At 40.6% G+C, this 20,440-nt stretch overlaps 2 protein-coding genes and 1 long non-coding RNA gene across 3 annotated transcripts in view; all 3 read right to left on the bottom strand.

Moving 5' to 3' along the window:
* Window positions 1–20,440, bottom strand: part of LOC118232142 (basement membrane-specific heparan sulfate proteoglycan core protein-like) — a 1,449,502-nt gene that overhangs the window by 663,283 nt on the left and 765,779 nt on the right. The window lies entirely within an intron of this gene.
* LOC118232246 (B-cell receptor CD22-like) overlaps window positions 1–20,440 on the bottom strand; it is a 282,573-nt gene that overhangs the window by 91,875 nt on the left and 170,258 nt on the right. The window lies entirely within an intron of this gene.
* Window positions 9,308–10,397, bottom strand: LOC118232562. Its single transcript, XR_004766341.1, has 3 exons — window positions 10,192–10,397; window positions 9,771–9,830; window positions 9,308–9,541 (listed from the first exon to the last, which is right to left on the bottom strand). It is a non-coding gene; the product is annotated as an uncharacterized LOC118232562 (long non-coding RNA).

Here is a 20,440-nt window from a genome sequence, read left to right as displayed (position 1 = left end):
CAATGCTAGCATCATGATACTTTTAGTTACACTGCTCATCATCATTATCTACTATGATCCAGTTCAGATTGTAGCACCAATATTGTGATCAGCATTGCTTTGTAGCCTCTGGATCATAATCAGCATCAGAAAAAATATTGTATCAAATATGTTCTGCCCCTACCTTGCACTGTGACCAGTATAGCAGAAGCATCCTGAGCTCCAAGTCTGTTCTGTGCCTCACAGTAGTACTGTCCTCTGTTCCAGGATCTAAAGTTAGAAAAGTTCAAACTCTGTCCAGATCCTGCCTGCCAGACTCCAGTGTCATTCTTCTTAACCCAGGTGTAGTTCTGCACTGATGGGTTGGCATCACTGCTGCAGGTCAGAGTCACTGAACTGCCCTCCTCTATTTCACCAGAGGGACTCACTGATACTGAGGTGTTCTTGGGAGCATCTAAAATCAAAAGAGAAATGTGTTCAATTCCATATAATTTCTCAATCTCTGTGATTTGTCTCAAATAGATTCAGAACCATTTATTGCAAAGGAAAGTTCATAATGAAGCTGAAATATTACACTGCAAATGCTTTCTTTGTTTGGAAATGAGTAGAATTTACTGCATCGTTTTATGGGGGTTGGTAAATGGCCTTGAGACACAGGTTAGAAAAGCTTTCAATAATGACAGCAGTATTTAGATTTAAAAAAAAATATTTAGCATTATTTAGAAAGGATACAAATAGAAAAAGAAACATGCAATCCTGTTTGCTTGGTTTATTAAGAGTAACTATTACTTGGTATAAAACATCTACAGTACATATGGTATGTTTGCCCTGTGGAACTTATGACATATCCGTATCATCTGGCTTACTCCTCATGTTAAATTAATTATATATTTACAAGATGTCCCCTCCATTGGCCAGTGTGACTGCTTTACTCAGTGTCTTACTGCTGTGAAGTTACCCAAAGACGCTCAGGAGATACTGACTCTCCGCTCTGTGTGTCTGAAGCTGAGATGCACTGATATACTCACACTGCACATCAAGACGTTTAGGAGGAGATCGTTCTGTCCCAATCCCATTCCCTGCCGCACAGTAGTATTCTACTGCATCCTGCTGTGTGATGCTTTTAATGGTGTACCTGTCCACTGGTCCTCCTGTCTCTGAGGATACAGGTTTATTATTCTTATACCAGGTGTATCTCTGCACTGGTGGGTTGGCATTATTCATGCAGGTCAGAGTCACTGAATTGCCCTCCACTATTTCACCAGAGGGACTCACTGATACTGAGACGTTCTTAGGAGGATCTGAAAGAGAAAATAACAGGTACTGCAGTTTTAAACAAAAGTCACACAGAGGTATTCTTGGGAACATCTAAAATCATTAGAAAAATGTGCTCAATTCCATATAATTTCTCACTCACTGTGTAGCATCTCAAAACACTAGCAGAGACATTTATTTCAAAGTAATGTTTATATCAGATGAAATCTCACAATGTAATGTCGAGGGGTGGTGTGGTTTGGGCGCCATCTGCAGGCGGAGTGGGAGCAGTATAGCTGGCTAACAACCACGCCTGTTTGCAATTACAATTGATTGCTAATTGTGTATATGCTCTGCCTGCAGTGAGACCGGGGTGCTGGAATGAGAGACGCACATGGGAGCAGCATGCCATCTAATCCCCGTCCTTATCGTCTGTGTTTTGTTTTGTTTTGTTTTAGTTTCCGTGTTTTTGGTATCGAGCGCACAATAAAGCCTTGGTGTCTCTAACAACGACGGATTGAGTGGTTTGTGGGGAAAAGGACTCCAGTACCTGTTACAGTAAATATCCCAGTATATCATGCTTTATTACATAATGAACCCGATATACTGTAGCTTTCTATGGTAGTTGGAAAATGACATAGAATCAAGTTTTCAAAAGAGACAGAAGTATTTAGATGTCTTTTTAGCATCTTCATTCAAAATGATAACTTCATTTTTTAAAGTTGAACAGCAGCATGTGATACCTTTTTTGCCCTTTGCAAACTCAAAATGACTACACGTTTTACCTAAGACATGTCAGTATGATCAGACTCATCACTGTATGATAATGTAATTATATCTGATTTCTCCTCCACTGGCCAGCGTGACTGCTTTACTCAGTGTCTTACTGCTGTGAAGTTACCCAAAGACACTCAGGAGATACTGACTCTCTGCTCTGTGTGTCTGAAGCTGAGATGCACTGATATACTCACACTGCACATCAAGACGTTTAGGAAGAGAGATGTTTGTCCCAATCCCATTCTCTGCCTGACAGATATATTCTCCTGCATCCTGCAGTGTGATGTTTTTAATGGTGTAACTGTCCTCTGGTCCTCCTGTCTCTGAGGATACAGCTCTATTATTCTTATACCAGGTGTATCTCTGCACTGGTGGGTTGGCAGCGCTGCTGCTGCAGGTCAGAGTCACTGAACTGCCCTCCACTATTTCACCAGAGGCGCTCACTGATACTGAGGTGCTCTTAGGAGGATCTGAAAGAGAAAATAACAGGTCCTGCAGTTTTATATAGATCTCACACTTACCTCAGTTAAAGTATGTTTCCTTATCCTAAATGTTTCCAAATCTCATTTTGTTTGACTGCTATTTTGCAATGCCATCTTTCTTTCAATTTTTAGAATTAACTTAATCCGATATCGTTTCTAAACATAATAACTTCCATTTCCTAATCATTATCTGCAGGTTGCTCTTCTGCCCTGTTCTCATATCTATTAAAGGTACATTAAAATTCAGCTGCATCCCCGCTTTTTCAAAATGAGTAACAAATGAGACTCAGTAAAGTTAAATAAATGAGTTTGTCCTCAAATACTCACAGAGAGTCACTGTTGGGGACGGAAGATTCTCATGGCCTCTAACTGCACAGGAGTAGCTGCCTGCATCTCCACTGCTGGCTTTGAACTGAAGGTAGTCATCTTGTTGATATTTCCTGACGGTGTTTTGTAGAAATTGCAAATTGAGGGAGTATTTATACTCATTGGGCACAACTTTTCCATTCTTGTACCAGGTAAAGGTTGGGCTGCCACTCAAAGTGCAGGTGCTGCTACAGGTCAGTGTTACACTCTGTGCCTCATTCTCTATCACTTTCACATGAAGACCTGCACACAAGAATCAACATGATAAAAAGACCATTCTGTTTCTATTAGAAAATGATTAGGAGTACTGACAGTTCATAGTATATAAAGCAAGTTTAGAATTACCTGTAACTGTCAATGAGACTCCAGGCTTACCAGTATATTTTCCACCATAATGGTCGGTCACGAACCTGAAGCGATATAATGCTGAATCACTTTCATTCAGTTCCTTTATTCTGAAAGTGCAGTCACTGTTCTGATTCCCCAGATACTCCACACGGTCAGAGTACTCTGAGTTGAAGGACAGGTCCTCAGGCTCCTGTGGCTCATTCCAGTGAATAAACCAGAATGTTTTCTGCACTTTGTGATATGTGGGATATGAGTAAGAGCAGCTCATGTCTACTGAAGACCCCTTTAAGGCACAGATTCTCCTAGGGGTGTAAGTCACTCTCCAACTCCACTGGCTCAGAACACCTGAAAAACACACACAGAGACACACACGCATGCACGCACACACACACACAAACACACACAGACACACATACACGCACATACACACACACACACAGACACAGACACACACACTTACACACACACACGCACACGCACACACACATGCACACACGACACACACACATAGACACACACACACACGTACACACAAATTTAAAACACAAAAGTGATGGCAACATGACAGATAAGAGATTCTATTAACAAAACTTTAAAACTACTGCACATAACTTATATAGCACATCAATAATTGGAGCCCTGGATATGTTCTGGAGGCAGAGTGATATCTGTGGTTGGTTTTGTTGATATTATTTCGGACCTTCCCATAATATATATATATATATATATATATATATATATATATATAGTTGTTTTTTCAGTGACATAAGAATTTGCAGATTCAAATGAATTAACTGCATAGTCTTTTATCGTTTGTCCCTCTGTTAGATATTTCAATACTAACTGACGTCAGTAGAAAGCAGTAGCCGCCAATAAATGTGAGATTCGCAGGTACAGGAAGTCTTGCTTAGTAGCTAGCTTTGTTAAAAAGTAGCATTATGCCAAGCAAGTTAAGGGCGAGTGTCTGGGTACACTCTCGGCTGAAAACTGTTATGTTTTGCTAACAGTGAAAATGAACTGCTTTTATTAAAATATGTGGCACTAAAATACTTTTTTGCCATTCTAAGAATGCAACATGCACAGTCAACAGCTCTGATCATTTTGTAAAGCAACAGATATTTATATCATTCCTCTGTCTCAGTTTTAAAGCTGAGTGTGAAGAGGAACTTCTTATAAGTTCTTTCCTTTGCCCCTTTCTCTTCAGATGAGAAACGTTGCACTACTTTAAACTAATGTACTGTAGAATATAATTTTATAGAAATTATATACATTCCTTAAAGCAATTTAAATGTATTCACTTTTGCTGCTGATTGAGATAATGAAGGGAGACTAATAAATAGGAACACATGCTGATAAATACTTTATATGCAGACTGAAACATCAGAACAAAAACACACAAATAATTTACCTGACACAGAGAGGACAATTACCAACAAGGTATTGAAGAGCATGGCTGCATCAGATTGATAATATTGATCCAAATACGCACATACAGGTCATGATTATTATTTACACTGTAAAAATGAATGGCAGAAACAAACACTGTCATTCTAATCTATTAATACTGTCATTCACAGTATTCTATTTATTCACATAAATACTACACAAGACTAACAAATATTACACAAGACTAATAAATACTACACAAGCTCACACAGTGAGTTAAGGTGCTGCTAATGTCCATAAATGTTCAGGCTTTGATGAAGAGCTCACACAGATGCAAGACAGCAGAAACTCAGACAGCCTTTTACTTGATGTTTACTTGTTATTTGTATGGAAGAAACTGCGATAATTTCTACCCAGAAAATACATTTTATATTCATATTTGATTCCAGTTTTTTCTTCTTTCACTCCCAAATACTGTGAGATAATTTTGACTAAATGAAATAATATGATAATACACTTACCAGGAGAGAATTCTGATCTGGCCTCAGTGCTTTGCTAATGAGCCATTAGTATTAAACAGCCTTGCAGACAGAGCAGTGTGCCTGAATTATTTATTTATTTATTTATTATCCTTTATTTAACCAGGAAGGTCCCATTGAGATACAATATCTCTTCTGCCAGGGAGTCCTGGTCAAGATGGCAGCAGGAAAATAAAAGTTTCATATTAAAACATACCAAAGAAAATAAAAAAATAAAAAATATAATAATAAAAAAAAAAACAGACATACAAGGATCAGGAGCTAAAAGGCACTTGTTGCTAAAAGCAATAACATTGTTCAGTAAAAACAGATTTTAACATATTTTTATACATGTCAAGAGAGGGTAAGGATTTCAGATTAAGAATGCCTTGTAACTCATTCCAGACATGCGGGGCATGAAAGGAAAAGGCTGATTTACCCAGTTCTGTTCGAATACTTGGGACCATGAGGAGAATGAATGAATATGGTCGCACATACAATGCTTCACACTAAATATAAAAGTAGAATGTGTTAGAGATCTGACTCACTTCCTGAAGGTAATACTCGTTTTAGATTTTATCGGATACAAACGTTTGAATAAAATATACAGAGTCGTTCTCTTTGTGTCTGGACTGGACCAGTAGTGCCTTTTCAAAAAGACTGGGTAATTCTCATTTCTTTGCCCCCACTGTATTATTGAAATTCAGATGTCAATAATTATGTTCATTTTTGCATATTACGCTTATAAAATAAACATAACTACAAATGTTTACAAAAATGATTCCGGATTGCAACACAAACTGTTGATAATATCTGAGGCTTTGCCTATACCAATACATCCATCAGTCATCTATACCTGCTTATCCTGAGCTGGAGCTGGTGCTGGAGCCTATCCAAGCATGCATTGGGCAAGAGGCAGGAATACACTCTGGACAGGCTGCCAATCTATCTCAGGGAACACACACCATTCACTCACACATTCATACCTATGGGCAATTTAGAGTCTCCAATTGGCCTATTTGCATGTTTTTGGACCGTGGGAGGCAACCGGAGTACCCGGAGGTACATGCAAACTCCAGACAGAAAGGCCCCAAGCCGAGATTCGAACCCAGTACCTTCTTGCTGTGAGGCGACAGTGCTACCCAATGCACCACCGTGCCACCCCTTGGTAAACACTCATACATTCAGGAACCCAATACAAAATCAATTGCCTAAACCAAATTATTTGATTCAGTTTAGTAAAAGATCTTCCAAGAAATTGATCTGAAATGTACATACAGGACTTCCCTATTTTAGTAACTGCCCCATCTACAAGTAGATTGAATGTATTGCATCCATCTATCCCACCTAATTTACATAATTTTAATTTTAAGAAAGCTAATTTACTGTTTTAACAAATGTTGTGCATGTTTTCCCCACTGGTCACATAGCCACCGTTCAGCAATGAGAGAGACTGACCTCCATTAGGATCACTAGATTAGCACAGAATAAAGCACTCGCTGTAATCCATAGATCAGAGAACAGCAACACTGTACTTAAATTTCTCCACTGTTTAAAGAAATGCAATAAATTTAAGCATGCAAAAATCAAAGATGTCTTCACTCAACTTCTATCAAGGCACTCTACTGAATCATATACATTATTTTACAACTCAATGAAAAAATGTGTTAACAGCCATTAAGAATAAAACAGGGCTAAATCATGCACTTACGCTGGTAGAGGAGGTGTGATCTTAACTGTTTTCAAACTGTCTGAAACGGCCCTGCTGACATGCTCATATTTCTGAACATGGCAGACTGACTGTGATGAATGCAAAGCTTTAAGAATAATTGTTTGCATTCATTTATTTATTTATTTATTATTATTATTATTATTATTATTTCATTTTTATTTAACCAGGAGATTATTGTTGAAATTAAAAATCTCTTTTTCAGGAGTGTCCTGGTCAAGACAGGCAGCAGCTCATGCAGTTCAACATGTTTGCAGAATGACAATATAAAATCACATCATAGACAACAAATATTAATTTACAAGAATGTAACACCACTGTGTAATTTGACATATTGGTACACAATAATGAATATAAAAACATTAAAGAGCTACATGAGATTATCACAGCTGTGTAAAATGCGTTAACAGTAGTTTAAAAGCGAGAAAAAAGAGGGAACCATGTTCCAATGCGAATGGCAACATTTTGTTGCTGTAGCCTAGCCTATAACCCCCAGATCAACATATAGATTGCACTTACTTTCACAGAAGATGTAAAAAGCGGACAGGTGTAGTTATCTTTGTGAAAGTATCACAGCTCTGGGGCCCCAAAGCGGGTACTGTGTGGTGCCCCTGCTTGGCTCTTTTGTGCAGAGCGGGCACGGCTGTGGGTGAAGCTACCTAATTTCAAGCAAGTGCCACCCTGACCACAGACAGTTAAAGCACTGCTCACTTCCTGCAGCCAGTACTATTCTTAATTTTATTTCACATCTCAGTTCAGTTGGGGTGGAGCAGCGCTGTTTCTGTGGTTGATGTTCATGTGACCTTTTAGAACTTTGGTTTTGCTTTGCCTGTTATACGGTCCTTCATGCACATAATTAGTTGCATTGCAATGCTTATACTTCATAAAAATGATGTTTACTACATACAGCCGATTGGATTATTGTATCTTTCACATTTTGCAGATGAAATAGATGCCCACACATGAATAAAATGGAATTTATATAAATATTTTATTTATTTATTTATTTTATTTTTTTCTTGGGGGGGGGGGGTTTGCAGGCAAAACATGATGGCCATATAAAGAAAATAATGATAATTTTTTATCAAAACAGAGGTTCAAGGATCACAGTGCTTTACAATGTTCAAATAAATCATAATATATTGATAGACATTATAAAACAATGTATGTAAAGAAAACAAAGAAAAAGATGCATTATTTCAAATAGCTAAACAGGCTGAAAGTAAAAATGGGGTCAATACAACAAGGCAATGTAAAATGTAAAGCTAACACTGTTTTAAAAGATTTTGGACCTTGCTTTTAAAAGTGACTTGAGTTTGGAGATGTCACGGTACGGGTAGGGGGGACCCAAACGCAGAGGGAAAAAAAACACAAACTCAAAAGGGAAAATTAACAAAGACTTTACTTCCACGACAGGCAAACAAGTAGGGAACAGAAAAGGCCACGATGGGCAAAAACACAAACTCAAAAAATATCTAATGAAACAGAAAACAACCGGAACTCAAAAACACAGGCAGGGCAGAACACAGGCAGGCAGAGTACAAGCAAGCCAAACAAACACAAACAGGTCAAGAACACAGGCAGGTACATACGGTCTGAAACACAAGTCGGGAACAAACACAAGGAACCAGCACCCAAGTCAAGGGAACAAGGAACTTAAATAGACAGGAGGTAACAAGACACAGGTGAACTCAAAAAACAATCAACCCAGAAAAGGAGGGGATAACAAGACACAGGTGGGAACAATGATAGAATAACGAGACAACAATAATACAATTAACAGGGGGGAGCAGGACACAAAACAGAAGTGCCGCCATCTGGCGGCCCAACAAGGGAAACACAGACAGGAAAACACAGAACCATGACAGGAGATTATAATCTACATTAATCTGCATTATAATCTTCCTATTCAATGTGAGAGAATACATGCGCATGTACATGAGTTATGAGCGTGTGTGTAACAGAGTTATATAAACGTGTAACGGTGTCACAGGAGCATGAATGCAGCAGGGTTACATGAACATGCATGTTGCAGCAGGGTTACAGTACTTTGGGAAAAATCCTCCACCAACAGCTGTTTATAAAATGGATTAGATAGCAGAAACAGACAGCAGTTCTCTAAAGTTAAAGACAAAAAGAGACTCTTTCACCCTGATCTCCATCATTTCCCATCAAGCCTCCAGTTGCCTTGTTAAAAGGGAACCAGAGTGGCCACACAGTCCCTTGCATTCCCTATCCACTTCCTATCCAGAACAGATTCCTCTGTTGATTTAGTGGATTATATATCACAGAATCGCTTGAAGAATTTTATCGTTACAGAAGTATATTTTTCACATGTTAAAAAAATCACACTAAATAATATCCAAAGCTACAATTACAACATATTGAAAGTTAAGTGGGGAATATTCCTCAATAGTTTTAACCAATAAAATTAAGGAGGAAGTCTGAAATTGACTTACATCACACAGTGATGAACTGGATGAACTGTAACTTGCCTGGTGTGTATCTGTGCTTTGTGTCTTCTGCTCAGCACAGACCTACTGACTTTGTAGTTTCATAAAAATACAGCATGTACACAGAACTGTCCTTTGCTTTTCTGAACGGCTGGTACGGTTAATGGTGAAAATATCCAGGTGGGAACTTGTTACTTACAGTACGAGAGCGTCTGCTCCTCCCTATCTCTGTTGGTGCTCTTCTTCATGCTGAAAAGTGGGGGGGGGGGGGGGGGGGGGTGAGTAACAGACCTTCAGGAGCTGTGGATCAGCCACCCCAGACGACATTTTGTCATAACATTCCTACCTGCTCCTCTGAATTCAACGGCAAATTAGTAAAAATACTGCATATCTCTCTGATATCTAATGGTGAATTTCTATAATCATGTCTTCTCAGTGATGATTGATACCCAGATGCTTTTGCATTGCAAACATTTACCTTGTGCACACCATGACAGTAAAGAGTGCAAAAGCCACAGAGATTCCAACAACTGTCCTGCTGTAAATAAACAGATTTCAATTTACATTTATATAGCAGAGACTTTAATCCAGAGTTGTGTAAAATAAGTGCATGCATAAATGTAGGAAGGTCAATGCAACACTCAGAAAATCAATTAATCACAGTTAAACATGAGTTAGGTGTGTGCTTTGGCACACACCTTTGGTGATTGCTGCTTTGTAAAATCCGTCTTGCATTACGTTGTTATGAAATATTCGGTTGTCATTCCGTTTTAAATTACTAACGCTGGTTTTGCGATAGGGGATGAATACCGCATGGGTAGCCGCTTAGTTCACTTATGCCTCGGGCCGGACCTGCATGCATTATTTCCCAGTAAAACAGAAAATGGGCAGGCACTCACATTTCACATTGACTGCAGGGGAAGTGACTCTTCCTGTAGCACAGGAGTAGAGATCTGTATCATCAGTGGTGGCTAAACTGAGGGAGTATTTATACTCATAGGGCACAACTTCTCCATTCTTGTACCAGGTAAAGGTTGGGCTGCCACTCAAAGTGCAGGTGCTGCTACAGGTCAGTGTTCCTCATTCTCTGTCACTTTCACCTGAAGACCTGCATACAAGGTATCAACATGATAAAAAAAAAAACATTCTGTTTCTATTAGAAAATGATTAGGTGTTAATAGTATATAAAGCAAGTTTAGAATTGCCTGTAACTGTCAATGAGACTCCAGGATGACCAGTATATTTTCCACCATAACAGTCAGTCAGGAACCTGAATCAGTTTCTCTCAGTTGGTTTATTCTGAAAGTGCAGTCACTGTTCTTATTCCCCAGGTACTCCACACAGTCAGAGTACTCTGGGTCCTTGGACAGGCCCTCAGACTCCTGTGGCTTGTTCCAGTGAATAAACCAGAATGTTTTCTGCACTGTGTGAGATGTGGGATATGAGTAAGTGCAGCTCATGTCTACTGATGACCCCTTTAAGGCACAGATTCTCTCAGGGGTGTAAATCACTCCCCATCCCCACTGGCTCAGCACACCTGAAAAATACAAACACACACACACACACACACACGCAGACACACATACACGCACATACACATACACACACGGGCGTGCACACACACACACATGCACACACACACACACACATGCACACACACACAGGGGCGTGCACACACACACACATGCACACACACACACACATGCACACACACACACGGGCCTGCACACACACACATGCACAAACATACACACGAACACATGTATATATTCACATACATACACACACACATGCGCACACATACGCAAATGCACGCACACACACACACACACACACAAATTCACTCACGCACACACACAAACACACTGCTCAGAAATCTTTTAAAACACAGATGTTTTGACAACATGACAGATAAGGGATTCAATTAACAAAACTTTAAAACAACTGCACCTAACTTCTCCAAAACTATGGAACATCAATAATTGTACTTGTATTTCAATACTAACTGATGTCAGTAGATGGCAGTAGCCACCAATCAATGTGAGATTCGCCAGCAAAGTGTGAAGAGGAACTTCATCTTATAAGTTCTCTCTTTTTTCCCCTCTCTTCAGATGAGCGATGTTGCACTACTCTAAACTAATGTTCTGTAGAACATTATTTTATATGAATTATATACATTCTTTAATGCAATTTAAATGCATTCACTTTTGTTGCTTCTGATTGAGCTAATGAAGGGAGACTAATAAATAGGAACACATCCTGATAAATACTATATATGCAGACTGAAACATCAGAACATCATTTAGAAAAAAACACACAAACAATTTACCTGACACAGAGAGGACGATTACCAAGGTATTGAAGAGCATGGCTGCATCAGATTGAAAATATTTATCCAAATACACATATACAGCTCTTCAATACAGGCTTCAGGCCTGGCCACTCGACTGAGACTGCACTCCTCTCGGTCAGTGAGTCACTCCATGACGCACGAGCAGCCTCCCTCTCCTCTGTCCTGATTCTTCTAGACCTCTCCGCTGCATTTGACACGGTGGACCACTCTACCCTCCTGTCCTCCCTGGCAGCAACAGGGATCCGCGGCACAGTCCTTGACTGGATTGAGTCCTACCTCTCTGACCGCTCCTTCCAGGTTGCCTGGGCGGGTAAGGTATCACCACCCCGTCCCCTCACCACCGGAGTTCCCCAGGGCTCAGTCCTTGGTCCCCTTCTCTTCTCCATGTACACCAGATCCCTTGGCCCTGTAATATCTGCCCATGGCTTGTCCTATCATTCCTATGCCGACGACACGCAACTCTTTCTCTCCTTCTCCCCATCGGACACACAGGTCCCTGCCCGCATCTCCGCTTGCCTGAGGGACATACAGAGCTGGATGGACAATCACCACCTGAAGCTCAACCCAGGAAAGACGGAGCTAATCTTTATTCCTGCTCTATCCTCTCCCCTCCTCGACTTTTCCATTTCCTTAGGGGACACCGTCGTGACATCATCACCCTGCGCCAAGAATCTCGGAGTGATGATGGACAACAGGCTGTCCCTCTCCAACAACATTGCAGCAGTAACCCGGGCATGCAGATTTTTCCTATACAACATCCGCAGAATCCGCCCCTTTCTCACCACCTACTCAACCCAGCTCCTGGTCCAAGCAATGGTTCTATCCCGCCTGGACTACTGCAACTCTCTTCTGGCTGGACTACCGGCATCTGCCACCAGACCCCTGCAGCTCATTCAGAATGCTGCGGCTCGTCTGGTCTTCAACCTCCCCAGACACTCCCACGTAACTCCCCTGCTCACTACCCTCCACTGGCTGCCTGTTATAGCTCGCATCAAATTTAAAACATTGGTCCTAGCATACCAGGCAGTCAAGGGATCAGCCCCAGCATACCTTCACAAGGTATTCAAATGCTACATGCCAGCCAGATCCCTCCGTTCTGCTACCTCAGGACGCCTAGCACCTCCCCCTCTTCGCACCTGCACTTCCAGAACACGTCTCCTGTCTGTTCTGGCCCCACGATGGTGGAATGACCTCCCTGTGGAGGTCAGAACAGCTGAGACTGTAAACAATTTCAAACGACAACTGAAGACCCACCTCTTCAGGCTGCACCTCTCTCCATCCCTCCCTTCCCCCCTGTAAATGACTAAACTTAGGGTTGTAACTAGGCAGCTGTTTCATAGGTTACTTAGTTGATGCGCCTGTCTTAACGACTACTTGTATTTTTATTTATTTTTATTTTTCCATAGATTGCGTTGTTCCCGTTCTCGTTGTTAGTGTTAATCAGTTTAACCATCAGGGCCCAAGTTGAACTATGCGGTTGTTCCCTGTACTTGGACCGGTACTTCTCTCTAGGGGTTTCGTCATACTTGTTCCTGGTTATGGTTATACACTTTGTTGTACATCGCTCTGGATAAGAGCGTCTGCCAAATGCCTGTAATGTAATGTAATGTAATTTACACTGTGAAAATGAACAGCAGAAACAAAGACTGTCAGAGTATTCTGTTAATTTGCAGAAATACCAGAATAACAATTACTACACAAGCCCACACAGTGAGGTAATGTGCTGCTAATGGCTAAAAATGCTTTGGGTTTTATGAAGAGCTCACAAAGATTCCAGAAAGCAAAGACTCAAACAGCCTTTTACTTGATGAATGATATTTGTATGGAAGCAGCAGCAATCATTTATAGTCAGAAAATGCATTTTATTTTATATTTGATTCCAGTTTAATCTTCTTGCACCACAAAATATTGTGACGTAGTTTTGACTAAATGAAACGATATGATAACACACTTACCAGGAGAGAGTTATGATCTGGCCTCAGTGCTTTGCTAATGTGCCATTAGTATTAAATAGCATTTCAGACAGAGCAGTGTGTCTGAATATGATCGCAAATGAAATGCTTCACATTAAATATAAAAGTAGAATGTCAGATCTGTCTCACTTCCTGAACGTCATACACATTTTCGATTTTATCGGATACAAGCGTTTGAATAAAATATACAGAGTCCTTTGCTTTGTGTCTGAACTGGACCAGTAGTGCCTTTTCAAGAAGACTGGGTAATTCTCATTTCTTTGCCCCCACTGTATTATTGAAATTCAGATGTCAATAATTATGTTCATTTTTGCATATTACGCTTATAAAATAAACATAACTACCATGTTTACAAAAAATGATTCTGGATTACAACACAAAGTGATGCTAAGATCTGAGGCTTTGCCTATTCCAATACATCCATCAATCCATCCATTATCTATACCCGCTTATCCTGAGCTGGAGCTGGAGGCTGGAGCCTATCCAAGCATGCATTGGGCGAGAGGCAGGAACACATCCACAGGTCTCTCAGTTTGGGTATCAGCCCCCTCTGTTCCCGGAACTGGAGAGGGACATCGGGGTGCCGTCCGCCGGGTTCCTTGTCCGGCCGTGTTGGGCCACTTGGAGAAAAGTCCGCGCGTCGCTCCTACGCTCCTCTGCTAGTCAGAAAAGACTTGCTGACGGGCGTCGCCGTCCTGCGCCTCCCTATCGGGTGTGTCAACGGGCGTGGCTCTCCACTCGGGATCTCCCTCTACGGGTAGAGTCTCGTGAGCTCGCTCCTCGCTGCGTGGGGCCCTTTGAGATCATCCGTAAGATCGACCCTGTCACTGGTCGCCTGCAGCTCCCTCGCTCCATGAGGATCCGCCCTGCGTTTCATGTCTCCCGTCTGAAGCCGGTTCTCGTGAGCGCGTTGGCTCCGGCGGACCGCCCGCCGCCCCCGCCTCGGCTCATTGGTGGGGAGCCTGTGTTTACAGGGCGTCTCATTCTGGCTGAGAGACGAGTGGGCAGAGGGGTTCAGTTTCTCATTGACTGGGACGGCTATGGCCCTGAGGAGCGCTGTTGGGTCCCCTCTAGGGACATTTTGGACCCTGAGCTTATTCGGGATTTTCGCAGGCGTGGTTCTGAGGGACCGTCTGGGGCCGCTCCTTAGAAGGGGGGGGAGGGGTCCTGTCATGGTTCTGGGTGGTAGTGGCTATCCTTGGCCACTGGAGGGCATCCTTGTCACTTCTTTTCCCTAATTGAGCTAATTGGGTTCACCTGCTGTAGTTCCTATTTTAGCTCTCGCTTGCCTGCAGTCAGTGCTTTTGTGTCAACTTTGGTTACACGTAAGCCGGTGTTCTGTGAGTGTGTTTGTAACAGTCTTTCTTCCTATTTTGGAAGAGATCTGTGTTGTACTGAAGGCTGAGATTTAAGGGATTATTTACTATAATTTCACAATAATCTCTTACTTGGTGTTGCAATCTGGGTGTTTTTCTATCAATCCTCATTTTGAGGGCTGTTTTTCTTTAGTTTTCACCTTCTTTACACTCTCAGTTCTTTTTATGAGACAGCTTTATTATACTCCTTTTTTCTGATTGGTTTTGCCCTTTTCACTGGGTAGTTTTTGCTAGTATTTAATGGCAGGACTTACCGCCCAGAGGAGTATATTATTCTGTTCTGTCTAGTTTGAATACTCCTTGTCCTTTAGTGCTTATCACCCGCCCCCCCCCCCCCTCCCCCCCCCATCACACATGTGGGATGTTTTTTAAAAATACCTGTTTAGTGCCTTACCTGCACATGTTCTATTCCATCAGCAGAACCCAGTGGGTAACACCTACAGTACACGGTTTACTTACAAAATTGTTCAAGCATAGGTTTATTTTATTTGTTTCATTGAATGTTTAAAAAATTCAAGGTATGCTCTGAATTCTAACGTTTGGTAGTACAAAAATAAACACTAAGAATGTGAAAAACAAATTCACGTTATGTGAATTTATACTCTAGATGGTATCAGCTCAGTAATAAGCACAACATAATCACAAAATGTGCACAAGAATGTCTGTAATAGTAAATGTTATACAAGTATTAATAAAAATTTAAAAAAAATTTGAATTACATATAAAGCCAAATTCTGCTGTATATTTGGCCAACGAATACATTCAGCAATGATAATGGCTTTCAGTCACCAACATCATGATAATACTTTGTGTACAATATGAAGACATGAGCTGTTATGCATGTAAATGTTGATAGAATGCCAAAGGAATGATCCATTCTGAGTACATCTTTGCAGACCCAATAGCCACAGCCATCCTGGTCATGTGACAAAGGCACAGTCATGTGACCTGAGTTCATGAGGAGAGTTTATGTTCACTGGTTTTAATAAATACTCTAAAATGTATCATCCAGTGAAGGAAATGTTTGGTTCATACCGCCTTACTTTGCAGACAATCTGCTGTTTAAAGTTCAAGAAAAAACTCAGAAAATGCTCACACATTCAAAAGAAATGTCCAAATCTACACTGAATAACCAGCATTGGTCCACAGTTTATGAAGCAAGATATCTTCCTGGTTTATTTTCACATCACTTCCTTTACGGATGGGGCTGGTGACCTGCATGGAGAAAACAGCGCATTTAGACTCTATTAAAGTCACAGACATTCTCATTCTCATTTAAGCCAATCCTGCCTGAGCCTTTATCACATTTAGACACACCTTGCAACATGAAGCACAAGCAGAAGCTTTAGCCACAGAACAGTTATCTGGAATTTTGGAAAACATTACATCACTGTGATGTCACACAGCAAGAAGTTGAAAAGAGAAGAAAGTTGACAAGCAGAACAAACCGAATGATGAATCTAGATCAGCGGAACATCCAGTCCTCGTATTACCACGTTCTTCTTTTGACCAGGCAGAGAAGTTCTTAGCAAAGCAGCAGCGAGAGATTACAACATTTTAAAATACTTGAACTGGGCTTTGGGACTGCAACAAACAAATAACCAAAATATAGAATTAGTGTGCATCAAGGCAACACCCGGTCCTACAAACACATAAATATATAAACTGTTACAGATGTACTGAGAAGTATTGGAATCTCAGAAATGCTCATTTGTATTTTTGTTTCCAGGGTTTGTTTTGTACATGCTTACATGACCAAGTGTTATGTATGCACATTTTTTGGCTACCATTCATCTCTAATGTCCGGCGCTAATGTCCGGCGCTTGTACACGCTGATGTAAATGTCACACATCTACTATGGTTAGAATCTAAATACTTCTTTGTGTTTTTGTTTCCAACATAAATCACAGCACAACAATCTCAGCTCTCCCCAGTGAGACACTCTGGTCTATTATCCAGTGAGAAACTCTGGTCTATTCAGAGAGACACTCTGGTCTATGCAGTGAGACACTCTGGTCTATCCACTGAAACACTCTGGTCAATCCAGTGAGACACTCTGGTCTATCCAGTGAGACACTCTGGTCTATCCAGTGAGACACTCTGGTCAATCCAGTGAGACGCTCTGGTTGTGGGTGTTAGTGGGCTGAACAGAGGAGTAGAGGGGAACTTAACCGGCGTCTCTGTCCGTACCCTGTGTTCCAGTGTGACTCATTGCCATCCCTGAGACGTTGCCAAAAATGGGGCTTTTATTCCCCTGCAGGGTAAAGAAAAGAGGCAGGAGAAGGTTGGGAAACGTCCACAGAAACTACCTGTTCATTTCAGTGAGCTCCTCAGAGCTGGAGTGAGCTACTCGCCCCCATTAACTCCAAAACATCAATTTAACCTGATATAAAAAAATCAGCTGATGAATCAATGTTTTATTTTCAAATACATGCCATCAGCAGTCCAATATCGACTGAACCAGACATACAAACTTAATACACTTAATACGATTTCTTGTCTCTATCATGACCTGTTTTACAGTGGGTTTTCATAAAATTTTGGAAAGATTGCATTCTGAAGTACTTCTTTCATTCCAAAGCATACATTTGCAATAACAAATAGCAATAAACCACCATCACAACAATAATCTGTGTGTATTTATTCATTGGAAACAGGTGAATGCAACACATACAGTAAAAGTCACTCTCCCTGGCTCTCTATGTAATGCACAGATAATTACATGCGCATAAGCAGTATTGTACTGTGTAACGTTACTGTCACATACTGCAACCCCTTTTGAGAAAATGAAACTGTCCTTAACAGGGGAATACACATAATTAACTCCTGAAATATTTCCATTAAGCATGTCAACACACATAGAAGATCATAACCTCATTCTGCAAAGCTGTACATAATCTAATAAACCTTCAAGGTCACATGGCACATACTGCTATGATTTCTACTTATTTGTAAGAAAGGTTTATTTATTTATTTAAGATCCCCATTAGCAATACACAGGTGCTATATAAATAAATAAATCATGTCTCACGATTACTGTTATAAAGCATTGCGAGTATTAATCAATCTTCATAACTCTAATTATACTGTATTCTGAGCAGATTTTAATGCATTATAAGTATATAATGCATTATAGACAGGCATTATAGACAGTGTTAACCACATTTCCATTTTTGCTTAAAGAATGCAGTATGCATTATCAAAATTATATTACATTCGTAGATAAATACATGTATGCACATATGTAGACTGATTTCATTAACTCACCTGCCTGTCCCCTTCTGTCTCATTTGTTGATTTTCTCCTCCTGATTATTCAGAGAAGAAAGAAAAATAAAAAGTAAATCTACCTTCAGACAAATCTTTAAACAGCCCCCTCTTGTATAAACAGCATTTTGCTTTTGTTTGCATGATGTGTATTGCTGATGCAATAGTGCCCATGTATGTGTATATTTTTTATTATTCAGATGTCATTTGGTTACAGGAAATGAGCCTGAGTTACAAGAGGTTTCTTCCTGCCCAGTAAATGTAGTTCTGCTTTATTCAAACCAACACTGGAGCTCATGGGCAAATTGATGCGCTTGACAAGACTTTGTTATGGTCTGTAACTGTCCACATGATTCATATTAAGAACAAGCTTTAAGGGGATTCTGTTAGCCCATCATAGAGGTTTGATAAACTAATTGGGACACTAAAACGCATCAGTCAGAGTTTATAAAATTGACATCTCAATAAAAAAAAATGTCTAATAATGCAGTGGTCTAAGCACTAATCAGACATTAGAGGGGGGATATGGCATCAGCATGATGTAACGTAGCTAAAGCTTGACAAAAACATTCCACAAAAATGTACACTTGTTTTAAACTATGAGTCTAAATCAGACATACAGCAATTCACACTGGAGTAACTACAGACCTACTCATTTACAACCACGTACCTCAGGCACACACCCAGAAACACAAGAGCCAAAATTTCAGCCACTCCCACAGCTGCAGGCACAATCAGTGACTGACCTCCTAAGTCAGAGAGATGTACCCGTGTCAGTTATGATATAGCAGTGTTCATTTCACAACATGCCTCACCAAGGTCCTTAAGGCGAAAGTTTATAAATGTTTAAACACACCCCTTATATGCCTACCTTTACTAGAAATTTCTGTACATTTGAATTTTACTGAATTCAATGCTGGCATCATGATACTTTTAGTTACACTGCTCATCATCATTATCTACCATGATCCGGTTCGGATTGTAGCACCAATAACATGATCAGCATTGCTTTTTAGCCTCTGGATCATAATCAGCGTCAGATAAAATATTGTATGAAATATGTTCTGGTCCTACCTTGCACTGTGACCTGTAGAGCAGTAGAATTCTGAGCTCCAAGTCTGTTCTGTGCCTCACAGTAGTACTGTCCTCTGTTCCAGGATATAAAGTTAGAAAAGTTCAAACTCTGTCCAGATCCTGCCTGCCAGACTCCAGTGTCATTCTTCTTAAACCAGGTGTAGTTCTGCACTGGTGGGTTGGCATCACTGCTGCAGGTCAGAGTCACTGAACTGCCCTCCACTATTTCACCAGAGAGGCTCACTGCTACTGAGATGCTCCTGGGACGATCTGAAAGAGGGAACAATGATTTGTAGTTTCATGTGAAAATCAAACCTGACTCAGGCATACGTCATGTTTTCAAATCATTGCATCATGGCATTTTTTCAGATATTGAAGATTAAATTCAAACCTGACTCAGGCATACGTCATGTTTTCAAATCATTGCATCATGCCATTTTTTCAGATATTGAAGATTAATCCAATGCTTTAATGTCAGTACATTTACATGCAGCATGGCATAATCTGTACAATTTAGTTGAAAATGAAGGCTGAGAACTTTCAAAACTGTGAGAAGAATTTTGAAGAATTTTGAAAATAACAAATAAGGTGAAACACACAAGTTTGGCCCCTTTTACTCACATCTCACATTAAGAGTCACTGCAGGGGACCGAAGCTCATAGCCTTTCACAGCACAGGTGTAGCTGCCTCGGTTTTCACTGCTGGCTGTGAACTGGTGACTCTGATCAGTGAAGGACAGAGGAGATCCGTCCCTGTACCAGATGAAGGCTGGGCTGCCAGTCAGAGTGCAGGTGGTGTTACAGGTCAGTCTCACACTCTGTCCCTCTGTCACTGTGTCAGGATTCACCATCACCTGTAGATCTGCAAATAGCAAATTAAACCTGTAAAAACACTTCCAGTCATACTTGTGGGAAGAGAATCCTCTGAGTTTATAGCCTAAAATTATTACCTGTAACTGCCAATGTGACACCAGGTTCTCCAGTATATTTTCCACCATCACAGTTAGTCAGGAACCTGAATCGGTATGTTTTTGAATCTTTTTTTCTCAGTTGGTTTATTCTAAAAGTGCAGTCATTGTTCTGATTCCCCAGGTACTCCACATGGTG

Source organism: Anguilla anguilla, chromosome 1 (genome assembly GCF_013347855.1).
Source record: "Anguilla anguilla isolate fAngAng1 chromosome 1, fAngAng1.pri, whole genome shotgun sequence".
Lineage (NCBI taxonomy): Eukaryota > Metazoa > Chordata > Actinopteri > Anguilliformes > Anguillidae > Anguilla > Anguilla anguilla.
This window is presented reverse-complemented; position numbering and strand designations above follow the sequence as displayed.